This window comes from Euleptes europaea, chromosome 1, assembly GCF_029931775.1.
Source record: "Euleptes europaea isolate rEulEur1 chromosome 1, rEulEur1.hap1, whole genome shotgun sequence".
NCBI lineage: Eukaryota > Metazoa > Chordata > Lepidosauria > Squamata > Sphaerodactylidae > Euleptes > Euleptes europaea.
The window spans coordinates 14,965,742-14,981,568 of record NC_079312.1 but is presented as its reverse complement, the minus strand read 5'-3'; positions in this window follow the sequence as shown (position 1 = coordinate 14,981,568).

Sequence of the window (15,827 nt, the reverse complement as noted above, 5' to 3'; positions counted from 1 at the left end):
AGTGTCCATATACTGGGGTGGCATGCCTTTGAAATCCCATTGCTGAACGGTGGAGGAGGATGGTTGCCTTCCTGCCCTGCCTGTGAATTTCCTAGAATCATCCAGCGAGCTGCTGTTGGGAGAAGGATGCGGGACTAAATGACCGTTTGGTCTGATCCAGCAGGACTCTTTATTATTCTAACCCGGGGGGGCCTCTGCCCTTTTTTGAGCCTGTGGGCACCTTTCTAATTCTGACACATCATGGTTGGTGCAGCCACAAAATGGCTGCTGCAGAAGGCGGAGCCAGCCACAAACCGGCTCCCACACCTTTAGTAATACCCTGAAGATCCGGGTGTCGCAGTGTCAAAGCAACATTTTGAAAAACCCGCACCACCAATCAAATCTCCAATGGCCAGTATCCAGAGGTACGATTTTAGGTTTTTGAGGCAAGTCAGAAAGGGAAACAATCCATTAGTTGCCTCTTGCCTGTAGGCCTCTCTTCATCTCCCATTTTTAGCATATAAGGCATCGGTGCTTCTTTTTATTTATTTTCTTCTTTGTCGTTTCTGTGTGTTTTGTTTAAAGGTGAGTTTAAGGCTGTTGTAAAACTTGGGGGGGGGAGGGAGTTCAATAAAAAAAAGTTTTCAAAAAAGAGATTCAGTAATTATTTGGTACGGGCTTTCTAAAGCAGGGCTTCTTAAACTTTTCCCACTTGCGACCACTTTTCGCGCGAGAAATTTTTACGCGTTAGGGTATATAGGTATAAAACATAGGTATACAAATCAAACATTTACTGATAATAAATCATAAAGAAACCTTTTACTGTTGCCAACTTTTCCGCAGCCCCCATATTCAGTTACACATCCCTGTATGGGGTCGCGACGCACAGTTTAAGAAGCTTTGTTCTAAACATGATCAAAAATCAAAATAGGTTGTTTTTTTAAAAAGGACCAACCAAGGTAAAAAATACACAGTAACTTTTAACAGTGCAGTCCTAAACAGAGTTGTTTACTTCTAAGCCCACTGTGGATTTAGAAGAACATTACTCTGTTTAGGATTGTACTGTAAAAGTGTCTATCAGAAGGACTGTCAATGTAATTGTAAGTGCTCATTCAGCATTACATTATATATATATATGTATATATGTGTGTGTGTGTGTGTGTGTGTATTGTATTGACAAAAGAGTAAGTGAACGTGCAAACACGTATCAAAGGAAACTTAGCTGAGACGTAGTGGACACAACAACACAAATCAACGAACTACTATATACAAAATCGAGTAGAACGGCATCAGTTTCGTCTCCCGGTTCTTGCGGGAACCTAAAGAGATACATGAACTGTTATTGAGTCTTCCTGACCATATTTGAGACATATGAACTGTATGAGAGTCCGTTCTACTTGATTTTGTATATAGTAGTTCGTTGATTTGTGTTGTTGTGTCCACTACGTCTCAGCTAAGTTTCCTTTGATACGTGTGTTTGCACGTTCACTTACTCTTTTGTCAATACATGTTTTTGCAGTTATTTGAGAGCCTTGTACTATTCTTATCTCAGCTAAACCTCCAGGTATATCTGGAGATCTTCTGCTATTACAACTGATCTCCAACTGACAGAGGTCAGTTCACCTGGAGAAAATGACCGCTTTTGCAATTGGACTCTATGGCATTGAAGTCCCTCCCACTCCAAACCCCGCCCTCCTCAGGTTCTGCTCCAAAGACCTGCTGGTGGTGGTGAAGAGGGCCCTGCAACCCTATTAGACAAATTCCTGGGGGATAGCCTCTTTCAGTGTGATGTTAGGCATGATGAAGCTTCCATGTTCAGAGGCACTGTACCTGAATCACCAATTGCTTGTGGGGGCATGGCAACACTAAGGGGAGGTTTTGACTTCTATACTTTTTTTTGGGGGGGGGGCCTTCCCAAAGTTGTCTGACTGGTATTTTGGGAAACAAAATGCTGGGCAGTCCTTTGGTCTGAAAGCTCATTAGTAGAAAGGAAGGTGGAATTAACATCAACACATTTTGCAGGATTGTTCTGGATTAAAAACACATCTGGAAGGTTATTCGGTATTGGCAGGGCAATGTATTTTCATATTGAAACAAGGTTCCCAGCCGTATTATGCACACAAAACAAGATCCTAGAGAACTGATTCCTATAGTATGGACAGACGAGCCTCTCAGCGGGGGGGAAACAAAGATGGCGCCAAAAGTAACCAGGAAGTAACCATCTCCAGACAAAGGAATCCTCCCGCTTTGTACTCGTCAGCGCCTCTATGGACGTAGCGCGGCGCCGCTCTACCTCCTCTCATATCTATGGTAGCCTCCCTCCCGCGTTCCAATAGGGAGGCCTGTCGCTCCGGTCTGTCCTCTATGATCCTTGCGATACGGTCCGCTCTATGGAGGAAGGAGTCTGCGATGCTTTGCACCTCCTGGAATCTTTATGGTGCCAGTCCTCTCTATCAACGGGACGCTCTGACCGGGGGCGTCTCTATGGCGACCCCCCCCTTTTCCTGCTTTGCAATTTTAGAGAGGCACTAGGTAAGCTTTAATACAAGCATGCAAGAAACAGACGTGTTTTGTGGCAGGCGAAGAGTTTGAATTGCACGTGGGGGAATAGTCGGAGGGGGATGCTGGGGGCTGGTGAGATTCTCTGATTGCATTTTTACTGTTCCCACCTTTGTGTGCTGTCTGCTTATAGGACTCATCTGCTTTTGTCATCCTTTCCTTATGTATATTTGAAATAAAAGCTGATTTTCTGTTCTGCTTGCTTATAGGATTCATTTGCATTTTGTCATTTATTTATTTTTGCCATTTTCTGGGCATGGAGTAGGGGTCACTGGGGGTGTGAGGGGGGGGGAGGTAGTTGGGAATTTCCCTTGCTTTTCGACCAAAAACCATTGCTTCCCGGAACAGGTCGCAGCAGTTTGGAAGGAAGGCAAATATCCACTGGAGTATAATTTACAGGCTGGGTGTGCTGGAAAGGGTGATCGGCTTTTCTCTTTTCTCCCTCTGGCTTCAGCGGTCGAGGTGGGCTCTCAGAGGGATTCAGGTATGGCGGCGGAGTGAGTTAAAGGCTCATGGATGGATGGAGAGATGGGGGATTCTCTGTGCGTGTGTGTGTATGCTGTGGTCCAGTGGCTGAAATCCTTGCTTTCCATGCAGAAGACCCTGGGACTGACATCTCTACTTAAAGGGTTTTTATTTGCCTCCAGAGGGGTAGCTGTGTTTGCCTTGTAGCCGCACAGTAAAGCAGGAGCCCAGCGGCCTCTTAAAGAGAAGCGTAGGTTATTCCAGCATAAGATTTTGGGAGTTGGTGCTAAATTCATTACGTGCACCTCGTCTAATGATTATGGAGAGTCACAGCTGGTCACTGTCGCGGTGCTAGGCGCCTGCTTTGTTTCTGACCTGATCATCTCCAGTGAACGCTGGCCAATGATGAGAAAGACTTTTCTCTCCCTGGGGTCTTGGGGAATTACTGTCAGTCAACCACACCGCTGGCGGACCTTCTCTGACTGTCTTGTGTAGAGATACTTTGTGTGCAGTCTGCTTATAGGACTCATCTGCTTTTGTCATCCTTTCCTTATGTATATTTGAAATAAAAGCTGATTTTATGTTCTGTTTGCTTATAGGATTCATTTGCATTTTGTCAATTTTTTTTGCCATTTTCTGGGCATGGAGTAGGGGTCACTGGGGGTATGAGTGGGGGAGGTAGTTGTGAATTTCCGGCATTGAGCAGGGGGTTGGACTGGATGATCCTCAAGGTACCCTCCAGCCCTTATTATTCTGTGATCCTCTCCTTGTTTGAAATAAAAGCTGATATGGCAAAGTAATTGTAAGCTGTTAGAGTGTTGTCATCTATGGAACAGTAACACTGCAATTCTAAGCAGAGTCATATCTCTCTAAGTGTATAGAGGTCAATGGGCTTGGAAGGGTGTGTCTCTCCTTAGGATTGCATTGTAATTTCTAGGGAGCTCCTAACCATTCTTGGCATTTTCCCAAAGCTGTCTTGCTTTCCCAGTGCTTAACGTACACGATCTCGGACTGTCCTTTCATCAACCCTGTCAGGTATTATTGGCATGGTTCAGGCTATCTGTGTGTGGCAGGCACACAGAGTTTCCCCTCTTTCCTCTAGCCCCTTTTGACCCCTAGAAGGACCATTGTGGGGCAGCAAGATTCCAGCAGATGAATAGCCATGCAGGTTGGAGTGAGGAGGGATGAAACTGACCTCTTTCCTCAACAGAGCTGCACCTGTGGAAGAGGAAGCAGGAGAGATTTCACCCTTCCCCCCTCAATGTCCATCCCTGTTCCAGTATCTCCCCCCCCCCCGCCCGTGCCCCATTCCTCTATGTGGGAATGATCTTTCAGAGAGTTGTATGATTCAGGAGGAAAGAGGAACGCAGGAATATTCTGTGTTTCATCCGTGGAATGGAATATTCTGTGTTTCGTCCACACCACTGTTTCCATATTAAAGATGGAGGAAAGATCTTTCTTGAGAAAGAAGAGTATCCATTGATTTCATGACAGAGGTGAGATTAGAGTTGGGGCCATAAATTGCTCGGAGTAGTGTTTTGTTCCGGACAAAAACAAAAGAATCAGGAACTTCATGAGGGCAAAGGCATGATATGAAATTGGGTGCATCCCCACTCTGAACCCAAGGTGGCTGGAGGAATATGATATCCAAGGTTATGCAATAGAGCTTGCTCGTGATTTTTGGAATTTGTCTTGCCATCCCTCAGAGAGAAGCCCCTCTTGCTATCCAGAAGGGCAAAGAGCAGAGGCTGCTCCTGCGCAGGGTGTAAAAATGGAAGCCAGGATGGAAGCAGGAAACGGGAGGAGCGAGGAATTCTGGGGAAGAATTCGGCAAACCCTAGAAGAGGCTGTGGTCACCTCAGATGTACAGAGCCAGTTGTTCCAACAGATGTGCTACCAGGAGGCCAAGGGGCCCCGAGAGGTTTGCGACTGTTTCTGTCTACCTAGATATATCACAGTGTTATGCCACTCTTCCTCTGAGGAGCTTAAGGGTCTTACACTCTATTCCCTTTTTTTTTTTTGGTTATCATAGCTACCTTGTGAGGTAAGTTAGGACACTGGTCTTCTATCTGGGCTGGGATACTCAGATGGGTCATGGAGCCACTTCTGCTGGGTTGTGATTCCTACCTTAGGGGGTAGGTTCTACCCTAGGGGGTAGGTTCTTGGAAGGCTCTTCTGCTAGTGCGCATGCATCAGTAGCAATTGCACTGCTCCTCTTTGTATGCATGCAGCAGGACTATATGACAAGATCTCTCAGAAGTGGAGAAGATTCTTTTCCAGCACGGGTGGGATCAGAAACCCTCCTCCCTACGAAAGCACTCCTTGCCTTCTTGCTCTCCCTCCACCCCTGGCATAGGCAACCCAGTGTCCACCCCTGCCTGGTGATAGGCTTACCGGGTCCCTTCTAACGGTGAGCAAACTCCTGGTAATTGTTGCTGTTGCCTGCCAACACTCATCTGGTTGGCGGGCAGAAGCATGCTGGCAAAACGGGGGCAGGGATCTTTGGTGCCACACAATGACATCACTTCCAGTGCAACCCGGAAGTGCCGGCATCACACTGAGGCAATGCTTTAGAACTTGCCCCGAAACTCCACAGAGTTTATGGGCGAGTGCTAGAGTATCACCCAGTGCGATGCCGGTGCTTCTGGGTTACACAGGAACTGACATCACTTGATGAAGATTTCCACCTCCCTCCATCTCCCACTGGGGTCCAGTGAGAGAGAGGGTCTCTGAACATGCCTGTGCTGCTTATTTCTCATTATGAGGCGCTTCCTTGTGATTCCTGTTCCTGGCCTTTGGGGACTTTCCTGGCCTGTAAACCAGGATTTGATACTGGTAGCTCTGTGTGTCTGTGCCCATCTTCCTGTCACATGATTCTGTTGTCACGCAACTGTTTGTGACTTCCTGTCATGTGCTTGTTGCTCAGTGGGTCCCTTGCTACTCCCTAGAAAGCTGGGTCCCAGGTCTGTAAAGTCTGAAGACCTGAGGGTTGAGGCGGAGCGAAAGTGACTAAGCCCAAGGTCACCCAGTGGGCTTCGTGGCTGGGAGGGCATTTGAACCGGGGTCTCCAGGGTAACAGTCTGACACGTTATCGTGTGTGTGTGTTTTTGCTATCAGTGGCTGCCAGCAGAGAAACACGTAAAGAAGCAGATCCTGGAGCTGGTGATCTTGGAGAAGTTCCTGGCCATCCTTCCCCAAGAAATGCAGAGGTGGCTAAGGAAATGCAGCCCCGAGACTTACAACCAGGCAGTGGCCCTTGCAGAAGTCTTCTTGTCAAAGCACCAACGAGAGGAGGAGGAGGTGGAGAAAGGGGACCAGGTGAGAATGCGTGGTCCTTATGGTTCCAAAAGGTGTGATGGATATGTGTGAAAACCACCTCTCCTGTTGAAAAACCTCCAATATAGGGATGGTCAGAGCCCTGATGTATTTGAGGACACACAGTCACTTGAAGCTAAGCAGGCAAGAACCTGGTTGGTCCTACAGACCGTAGGCCTTTGACGACCTCATGTAAAAATCGGGATACAAACAATTATGTGTGGTTATTTGCCAGCAAGATTTCCTCCCTTGTTTGTTTTCTCCCTCAAAACAACTTTGTTGGATGTCTGAAATATTCATCAAGTGGTGGTATCTCACCTTTTTGATTCTTTTGATCGCTTCTTTTAAAAATTCCACCCTGTTAAGGGTGGCATGCATTGTATTTCCCTCTCCAGTTTTGTCCTCCCAGTGGTTTTGAGGTACCCTTGGCTAAGAGGGGCTGTGGCACAGTGGAAGAGCCTCTGCTTTGCATGCATAAAATCCCCAGCATTTCCGGTTAAAAAGGACCAGGCAGTAGGTAGTGTGAAAGAGAACCTGGAGAGCTGCTGCCAGTCTGAGTAGACCAGGGGTGGGGAACGTCAGGCCCGGGGGCCGTATAAGGCCTGCGAAATCATTTGGTCTGGCCCTTCATGGGTCCTGGAAGATCTCTAGCTAAGAAGGATGTTGCCCTGCCTGAATCTCTTGGGCCCAGCTGGGGACAGCAGAGCTCAAAAGTGAGTTGCTCTATGTGGCAGACACTTGGAGCCGTCTCTGGTCGTGCCTTTTGGCTAAATGTTTGACCAAATATAGCAGGCTAATTTTTAAGTTGATAATTTTGTATGGCCCGCGAATGATGTTATAAATATCCAAATGGCCCTTGGCAGAAAAAAGGTTCCCCACCCCTGGAGTAGACAATATTGACCTTGATGGACCTATGGTCCGATACAGTATAAGGCAGCTTAATGTGTGATCATGTGTGTGAGAGGCAGTGATTGCCCTCAAGGTCACCCAGTAAGTCGAGTGGCTAAGGATGGGTTTGCACCCAGGTCTTCCTTATCTGGGTTGCTGTATTGTGACTCGTATGTTAGAGGTGCCTAGGTAAATTAGTATAATGATTATGATTTTATAGGGCTATTTTAAAACGTTTTAGTGCTTTTATTGATTAATATGACTTTTATATTCTGTAAGCTGCTCTGAGCCTGGCTTTGGCCGGGAAGAGTGGGGTAACAAATGTAAATAATAAATAAATAAATCTAACCACAGCTGCCCTCCTGGCTCTTAATTTTAAAAAGAAGAGGAGTTTGTTCTTCTGTACCCCCCTGCATCAACCTTGTGCTGGGACGGCAGGCTAAGACCAGTGCTTGCTTATATACTGTCCTGCTTTTAGTCTTCTGCCAGTCAGGTTTTGCTCTGGATTCTGTTCCTGTGAAACATCAGGCTCCTAGGAGCCTTATCAAGATTTCCAGGGAGTCAAAACTCCCTTTGTCAGATGATGTCAGCGCTTTGACTCTCAAAACCTGGAAATCTTGTTGGTCTTTATGGCTCTACTGAACTCTTCTGCTGCAGACCGACATGGCACCTGAAACCGTTGTCGTCAGTTGCTCCAGAGCTCCACGTTATGCAGCTCTTCCTGGTTGGTGATGCCACTTCTGCCTCCTAGGGGACCAGATAAGACATTTCTGTGTGTGTGAAGTGCCATAAAGTCGCAGCCAGCTTATGGTAACCCTGTAGGGGTCAAACATAAGACCCCCGGGCCGGATCTGGCCCCTTGAGGGCTCTTATCCGGCCCACGAGCCAGCCGAGCCAACCCCCCCCCCCAACTCTCGATCTGGGCTGGCGAGGCATGGCCTTTCCCGACCAAGCGACATTTATGTCCTATCCAGCCCTTGTAACAATTGAGTTTGACACCCCTGCTGTAGGGTTTTCAAAGCAAGAGACATTCAGAGGTGGTTTGCCATGGCCTGCCCCTGCTTAGCGACCCCTGAACTTCCTTGGTGATCTCTTGTCCATATACTCAACAGGCCAACTCTGCTTAGCTTCCAAGGTCTGATGAGATCTGGCTAGCCTGGGCCATCCAGGTCAGGGTAGGTTCTCTTCTGCCAGGCTCTTAATGGCCTTTGAAGGGATTTTGGTGGCTGCCTGACAGTCTTAATATTTTTTGATCCCTGGTGGTAATGACTGATTTTAAGAAGAATTTAAGTTGCTTTTTGCTTTGACAGCTTTATGGATTAGGTTTTTGTTTTACGAACGGAAAATAAAACATGAGTCAATTGACACCCTAAAGACTAACCGAGATTTATTCCAGCATCAGCTTTTGTGAGTCAGAGCTCATTTCATTAGGTATGTAAAATATACAGCCGTTAGGCATCTGATGAAGTGAGCTCTTGACTCACAAAAGCTTATGGTGGAATGACGTTTGTTCATCTTTAAGGTGTCACTGGATTGCCAACCCACCTGGAATTATTTCAAAATGGATTGCTTATATTGGCTGTTGTATCTATCATACAGTGAGCCACCTTGATTGTTTTTCCAACGTAAAAGCAGCCTATAAATTTGATAAATAAAATAAACCATAAGGCATGGTTAAACAAAAATAGCTTCACCTGATAGAGAGCCAGAGTGGTGTAGTGGTGGTTTGAGTGGTGGTTTGGAACAGTGGACTCTGATCCGGAGATCAGGTTTGATTCCCCATTCCTCTACATGAAGCCAGCTGGGTGACCTTGGGCTTGTCCCAGCTTTCTTAGAGCTCTCTCAGCCCCACCTACATCACAGGGTGTCTGTTGTGGGGAGGGGAAGGGAAGGTGATTGTAAGGTGGTTTGATTCTTCCTTAAGTGGTAGAGAAAGTCAGCATATAAAAACCAACTCTTCTTATTCTGATTGTTTTCTCCTGAACAGGGGCCAGTGACCTTTGAAGAGGTGGCCATGTATTTCACTGGGGAAGAATGGGCTCTGTTGGATCCAGGCCAGAGAGCTCTCTACAGAGATGTTATGGTAGAGAATTATAGGAATGTGGCCTCTCTAGGTAAGGATCTCTTTCAACTGCATGGTCTGGCTGCGCCTGCATCCCTCTCCTTGGGATTTTTTTATTGTTCTGCTGGAGAGATGTTAACAATGAAATGGCTTTCTTGTGCCATGTTGCCTTTTCAAAAAAATGATAGCTGGGTCAGGCACCAGTGTGAATTTATCCACAATTTAGTTTTTTAATTGCTTTCACACATGCTGAAGAATGCATTTTTATGCACTGTGCAACTGGATTTTATTGTGTGAAATGGGAAAATCCACTTGCAAACAATCACCAAAGTGCATTATTCAACGTGTGTGAAAGTGCCCACTGTCTTTATGGTCAACTCGAAGTGAAATGCCTGTGTTTGTTTTCTAATTTCAAGGAACATCAGCCTTGTCCATGAGAGGACTCACATAGCAGAGGAGGGATAATCACTTCTGTGTTGGGTATCGCTGACAATATCCTAATTTGATAATTAGGAAAATTAATTAGGAGAATTTGATCATTAGGACTGAATACACATTGAGCTTGAAAGTTGGTCAGGAGCTATTGAATTCTGTCCTACTGGGTGCTTGAAATATCCATTCTCTTCATTCTCAGACAACAAAAAAAGTAGGTATTCTCGGTATAAACCCTACCAGGTGCATTCATGCCTTGCTTCTCTCCCCTCCCTCTTTCTGTGTTACACGATGAAAGAATGCTGGTTTAAAACAAAGTTTGGCCCCCTCTGCTGGCTGTGGGCAAGTCCACTTGCTGGCAGACTGAGAATTGGGAAGGATCACTCTGAGGTTAGGTTGAGGGGCCACCATGGCTCATCTCCAGATTTCGCAGGCCTCTCCTTCCTTCCCCAGTGGGAACTTCCAGAGACTTCCTGGGTTCTCTCAGCTCCAGGGCATCCTTTAAAACTCAGCCAAGAGAAGAGCGGGGGACGGTGTGTCTAGAGTATCTCCAGTAGGCTGTGCAGATACTCAGGAAGGGTTGCGTTTTTAGCCTGACTAGACAAGGGCCAACAGTTTAGGTCAAGGGTGTTGAACTCATTTGTTACAAGGGCTGGATATAAATGTCACTTGGTCGGGCTGGGCCATGCCACGCCAGCCCAGATCAGGACTGGGGGCTCACTGGCTTGCGGGCCAGATAAGAGCTCTCAAGGGCCTGGATCTGGTCCCTGGGCCTTATGTTTGACACCCCTGGTCTAGGCAATGTACCACACACTGGTTCATTGTTGAATTAGAAGTGGGGGAGGGACAATCTTTTCTGTGGTGGGTATCGCTGACGATATCCTAATTTTGTCCCAGGATATAATACCCGAGTGCTGGAATATGAGGAAAATTGTTGGCAGAAAAGACCTGAGCGAGCGGACGTAGATGACAGATTGCTAGAAGGATCTGATAGGAAATGTTTCTGGGACCCAGAAATGCAAAGAATTCCTGAAACAGAGCCGGTGACAGACAGTCACCAGAATGATCATGAGGAGAGTAAACCCAAACTAGCCTTGTTTTGGAAGGACGATGCTGGAAATTTAGAGTTGGACAAGGAACTCCCGAAGCCTGAAAGAAAGCAGACAGACCAAGACTGTGAAAACGACTTCAGTGAGATTGCGGACATTGTCAAGAATCCACAAACGGCAGAAAAAGCATTTATTTGTTCATGCTGTGGGCAAATATTCCAAGGAACATCAGCCTTGCTTGTCCATGAGAGGACTCACATAGAAGAGAAAATATATAAGTGCTCGCAGTGTGGGAGAAATTACTCTTATCATTCTGACCTCCTTGTTCACAAGAGGAGCCATGCGGGAGAGAACCCACACCAATGTGCTTCGGATTGTGGCAAATGCTCTAGTCAGAATGCCCCCCTGCACCCACACCAGGGAGCCTATCTGGCCGAGAAGGTGAGTGCCGCAAGTGTGGGAAAAGCTTTGGCAGCAAATGGCAACTCGGTCCGCACGAGGAACCCCACACGAGGGAGGAACAGAATGAGTGCTCAGAGTGCGGGAAAAGGTTCAAGCGGAACGCTTCCCTCGTGAGACACTCGATGCTGAGGCGAAGCTTTGTGCGAGGTGATGCTCTGAGCTTGGCCCCCACATTTGTATGGGTTCTAAGTCCTCTGGTTACACAGAGGTGGGGGATATCTTAGCCGGAGTCACATGAGAGCAGTTTTAACCATGGTTTGTGCCTCGCTACATTCCAGAGAGTGTGGCCGCCCTGACCAAATCTGAAAGGAGACATGTGGCAGCTGCAAGGCCGTGACAGATTTATTGTAGCATAAGATAAAGTAGGATTAGCTCAAAGAGACATATTGCTGCAATAAATCTCTTAGGTTTGGTCACACATGCAGGAGAACGAAGTGGGAACATGCGTGCCCTGAGGGGGTGGTATTCTGGCTCTAGATGGTTGTTTTCATTAAAAACAACAATCCTACCCTCCACTCTCTGCAAGCAGAAAATTAGCACAGCAGGGAGAAAGCTACTCCCCCTCTTTACTTGCGTTGTTGGCTTTCTCTTTGCAAGGGTTGTTTAACATAGGAAAGCATTCTGAAATGGCAGTGCTCCCCTGCAGTTAGAATATTTTTAAAATTAAATCTAGCTTTTTTGCCTAGTTGAAACCCAAAGAGCCCTATCAAAGCATTCTTCTTTCCTCCACTCTACCTTCACAGCAACAAGCTTGCAAGGTAGGTTAGGCAGAGAGAACGTGACAGGCCCAAGCTCACCCAGTGAGTTTCCATGGCAGAGCAGAGATACAAATCTTGGTTGTCCTTGTTTGACACTCTGACTAGGACACCATGCCAGCTCTCATCCGCAGTTCAGTTCACAGACAAATGCAGCACCACGGTCGTTTGCACCTGCTCCGCTTCCCATGATGCTTAACAATTTCCCCTCTCTTTCAGCCTTCCAGCTCAGGAATAACGAAGAGGTCAGCCACTACACAGGAAGTTTCACATGGAAAGACAAGTCGGTCTGAGCCAAATAACAGTGCACCCAAGAGGTTTCAGACTCGGGGACGATTGACGAAGGCAGTCAAGACACGGAAATCTGCAGACAGGGACAGAGAAGACAAAACACTGGCTAGAGATGCATCACAATTGCGCTTCCTTTGTGGAAAAGGAAAGAAAACAGTGGATGAGGCGTTCCCCTTTCCTGACCAGTATCTCCCTGCTGAGGAGCTTGACCCCTCCTCTGATGATGACATCCTTTCCTCACCTTGCAGATCAATTGCCAGCTCTCTTGATTCCTCTGTGAAAGATGACCATGTGGCCCACACACTGGAGCATGATGCTGGCATAAAGGTGGGAACGCTCTCAATTTTGAAATCTGAACATGCTCATCAGGGGCAGGAGGGATTCAGTGTGGAACATAACACACCTTCCATTAGTGGAACATACAATGACACAGTCCCTGGGGACACCATGGTACATTCCACGGCAGGCCATGTGGGAGATGCAGAATCATCTGATTCTCCATCCACAACATGGCCAGACCCTGCACACAGGCCACAGGCTGCCAATGAAAATGCCTCCCTCAGTTTCCACACAAACTTCCACCAGGAAAAAAAGGCAGAGTCGATGCAGACCTTTATCAGAAATGCTGCAACTGAAATCTGTGCACCCGCAGAAGGGTGCCCAGCTGTGTCTCGTATCTTCATGCGACAAAGGAAGAACGCATCCTATGTCTGGAAGTTTTTTCGCCGTGCGCCCAATGATAGATTTGTAGTAGTTTGTCAGGAGTGCCATGCAAGGGTGCGCCTTGGGAAGGAAAATGGATGCGGAAAGGTCGGCACTTCGGCAATGAGGAAGCACATGGAGGTGCATCATTCGAACCTCATCCCTCAGCAGCAGGGTGTGGCTGACTTTGGAACATCTGGCACAGCCAGCAAAGTTGCAGTGGAAGCCTCTGTGGCCGAGCAGATGTACCATTCACCAGGAAGACCGTCTTCCTCGCCAACATCCATGACATGCCACCAGCTTAACATTGAGGAATCGTTTTGCCTCAAGGTCCCCGTTGCCACATCGAGTTTTCAGGCAGCTCGCTACACCCGCGGCGTGGCAGCGTACCTTGCCGAAGCGATGCTTCCGTTCAGCACAGTGGAGGAAAAGTCTTTCGTTGAACTTTGTGCAGCGTTCGCGCCACGATGGAAGGTTCCGTCCAGACAGTATTTTGCCACGAAGGCCATTCCGGCCTTGGTGGAAGACATTAAGGGAGCAGTGTGCCGAAGCATGCGGGGAGCTGTAGGACGGGTCGTGCACTTCACCACTGGTGTGTGGACGAGCACTTGGGAGAAGTGTTACCTCTGCGTCACTGCACACTGGGTGGGTTGCAATGCTGTGGGAGCCCTTGAACACTTGGATGCCACTTTGGTTCTGGAGCCGTTGCTACAGAGGCATATTGCTAACCATATTGCGTCTCATCTGCGGTCCTTGGTGGAGGAGTGGTTGTCTCCCCTCGATCTGAGACTGGGAAACATCACAACTGACAACGGTTCAAACTACGTGAAGGCTTTCCGAAGTGGATCCTTTTGCCACGTCTGGTGCATAGCCCACTGTTTGAACGTGGTGGTGACAGTGGCGTTACAGCTGGCACCAGCAGGTGTCAGGATGGTTGTGGACCTGGCATGTAAAATTGTCAGTCACTTCCACCGCTCTAGCAGTGCACAAGAAGCCCTGAGAAGGATTCAGGTGAGGAGAGGCCTTCCTCAGCATAGACTTCACCGAGAGGTTTGTGCGCATTGGAACAACACTCTGCACGTGCTCCAGATACTGTGCGAGCAGAAGGAGGCTGTTAACGAGTACGTGCGAGAGATGGACTATGGTGACCTCCGAGTTTGCCCCGATCAGTGGGTTTTAATGCACAACATTGCAGACTTATTGTACTCTTTTGATGAGTGTACGGGGCTTTTGAGCCAAAGTGATGCCACTCTAGGGACAGTTCTTCCTGTAATCCACGTGATAACAGCTGATGTTCAGGAGAAAACAGCATCCTTCTCCAGTGGCTCTGTTACATCCCTGCCTTCAGTGGCCTTTGGGAACACAGTGCTCAAGCAACTCACCAAAAACAAGCAGCTGCGTGCAATGTCTGTCAGTGTTAGGTACCACACAGCCACATTTCTCGATCCACGGTTCAGAGACAAAATCAGGAGCTATCTGGGGGAGAGGGCAGAAGAGAATTACAATGCGATGCATGCCTACATTTTGGAGCAGACGACGCCGTACTGCCGTGAGCGAGCTGCGAACATGCGGTGCACTGAGTCTGTGTCGGGGCAAGAGATCGCCTCCCAGGACAGGCTTTTCTTTGAAAAAGCTCTGCGGAACAGCCAAAGCTCTGTCTTTTCGAGAGGAGTCCTGAAACTGGGTCTCTGCGGTCCTACGCCCCGCCCAGTCAGGCAAAACACGTTTCTTGAGCAGGAGCCAGAGGTGAGCGCCCGACAAGAACTTGAAGCATACGTCAGCGATGAGATTCCGGTGGAGTTCTTGCTGCCGGACAGCAACCCGTTGCATTATTGGGAAGGAAAATGTGGCGTGTGGCCCTGTTTGTCTTCCGTGGCCATCAGCACTCTGGCCTGCCCGCCGACCAGCACTCCCTCTGGGCGCCTTTTCTCCACTTCCGGCCATGGTGTCTCAAAGCTTCGGACGCGTCTGTCTCCCGCCGGTGTTTCCGCTCTGTCCTTCGTACGATCGAATAGTAAGTGGATTCCGAGCGAACACTGCCCTCCAGAATGCACCGGTGACGATAATGCACCATCTCAGTCAGCTAACACCACGGTGGCAGAGTATGGTGCGGACGAAGAGGAGGACACTGCGTCTGTTATACTTGAGCCATTTGTGCCCAATGAAGCATCCAGTGCATTGGAGGAAGATGTGTGACTGTTATTGTGGGGACCTGGCCCATATAGCCCCAAATTATGTGTTCTTCTCTTGTGGGTTATGAGAAAATCAGACCATAAATAAATGTGTGTTTCCAGTGGTGCTGGCCCCCTCTCTTGAGGCTGGGTACCTGGGAGCAGCAATTGCTGTTCACCTCCTTAGTACCCAGGGGCCCTTTTGTGTTTCCTTTTCTACATCTTTCTCCCAGAGGCAATTCCAATAGTGAATTTATGCATTCTTAGTGACTGATAGTGATTTGAGGTGGTTTATTGATGTATTAATTATACAAAACAAAGCTTGCTTTGAGCAAAGTCTCCTCCCACCCAGGGATCCTGATGAAAGAGGTATTTATTTATTTGTATTTATTTGTTTAAAAGATTTCTGTCCTGCCTTTCTAGCCAAGGTGCGTGAGGCAGCTTACAGACATACAATAAACTTCCATTGCTTTTTAAATGATAACAACTGCAGGTCATGAGTGGTCATTATTCAATGATATAATGATTATTTCATGTTATTTAATGATGTGGTCAAAAGGTTATTCAAGCGGGGGGAAGGAAGGTAGGGTTTCTAACTGTGGCTTGGGAAATTCCTAGAGATTTGGCAATAGAGAAATTGGAGTTTGGGGAGGGAGCATAATGTTGATATAATGCTATAGAGTCCACTTTCTGAAGC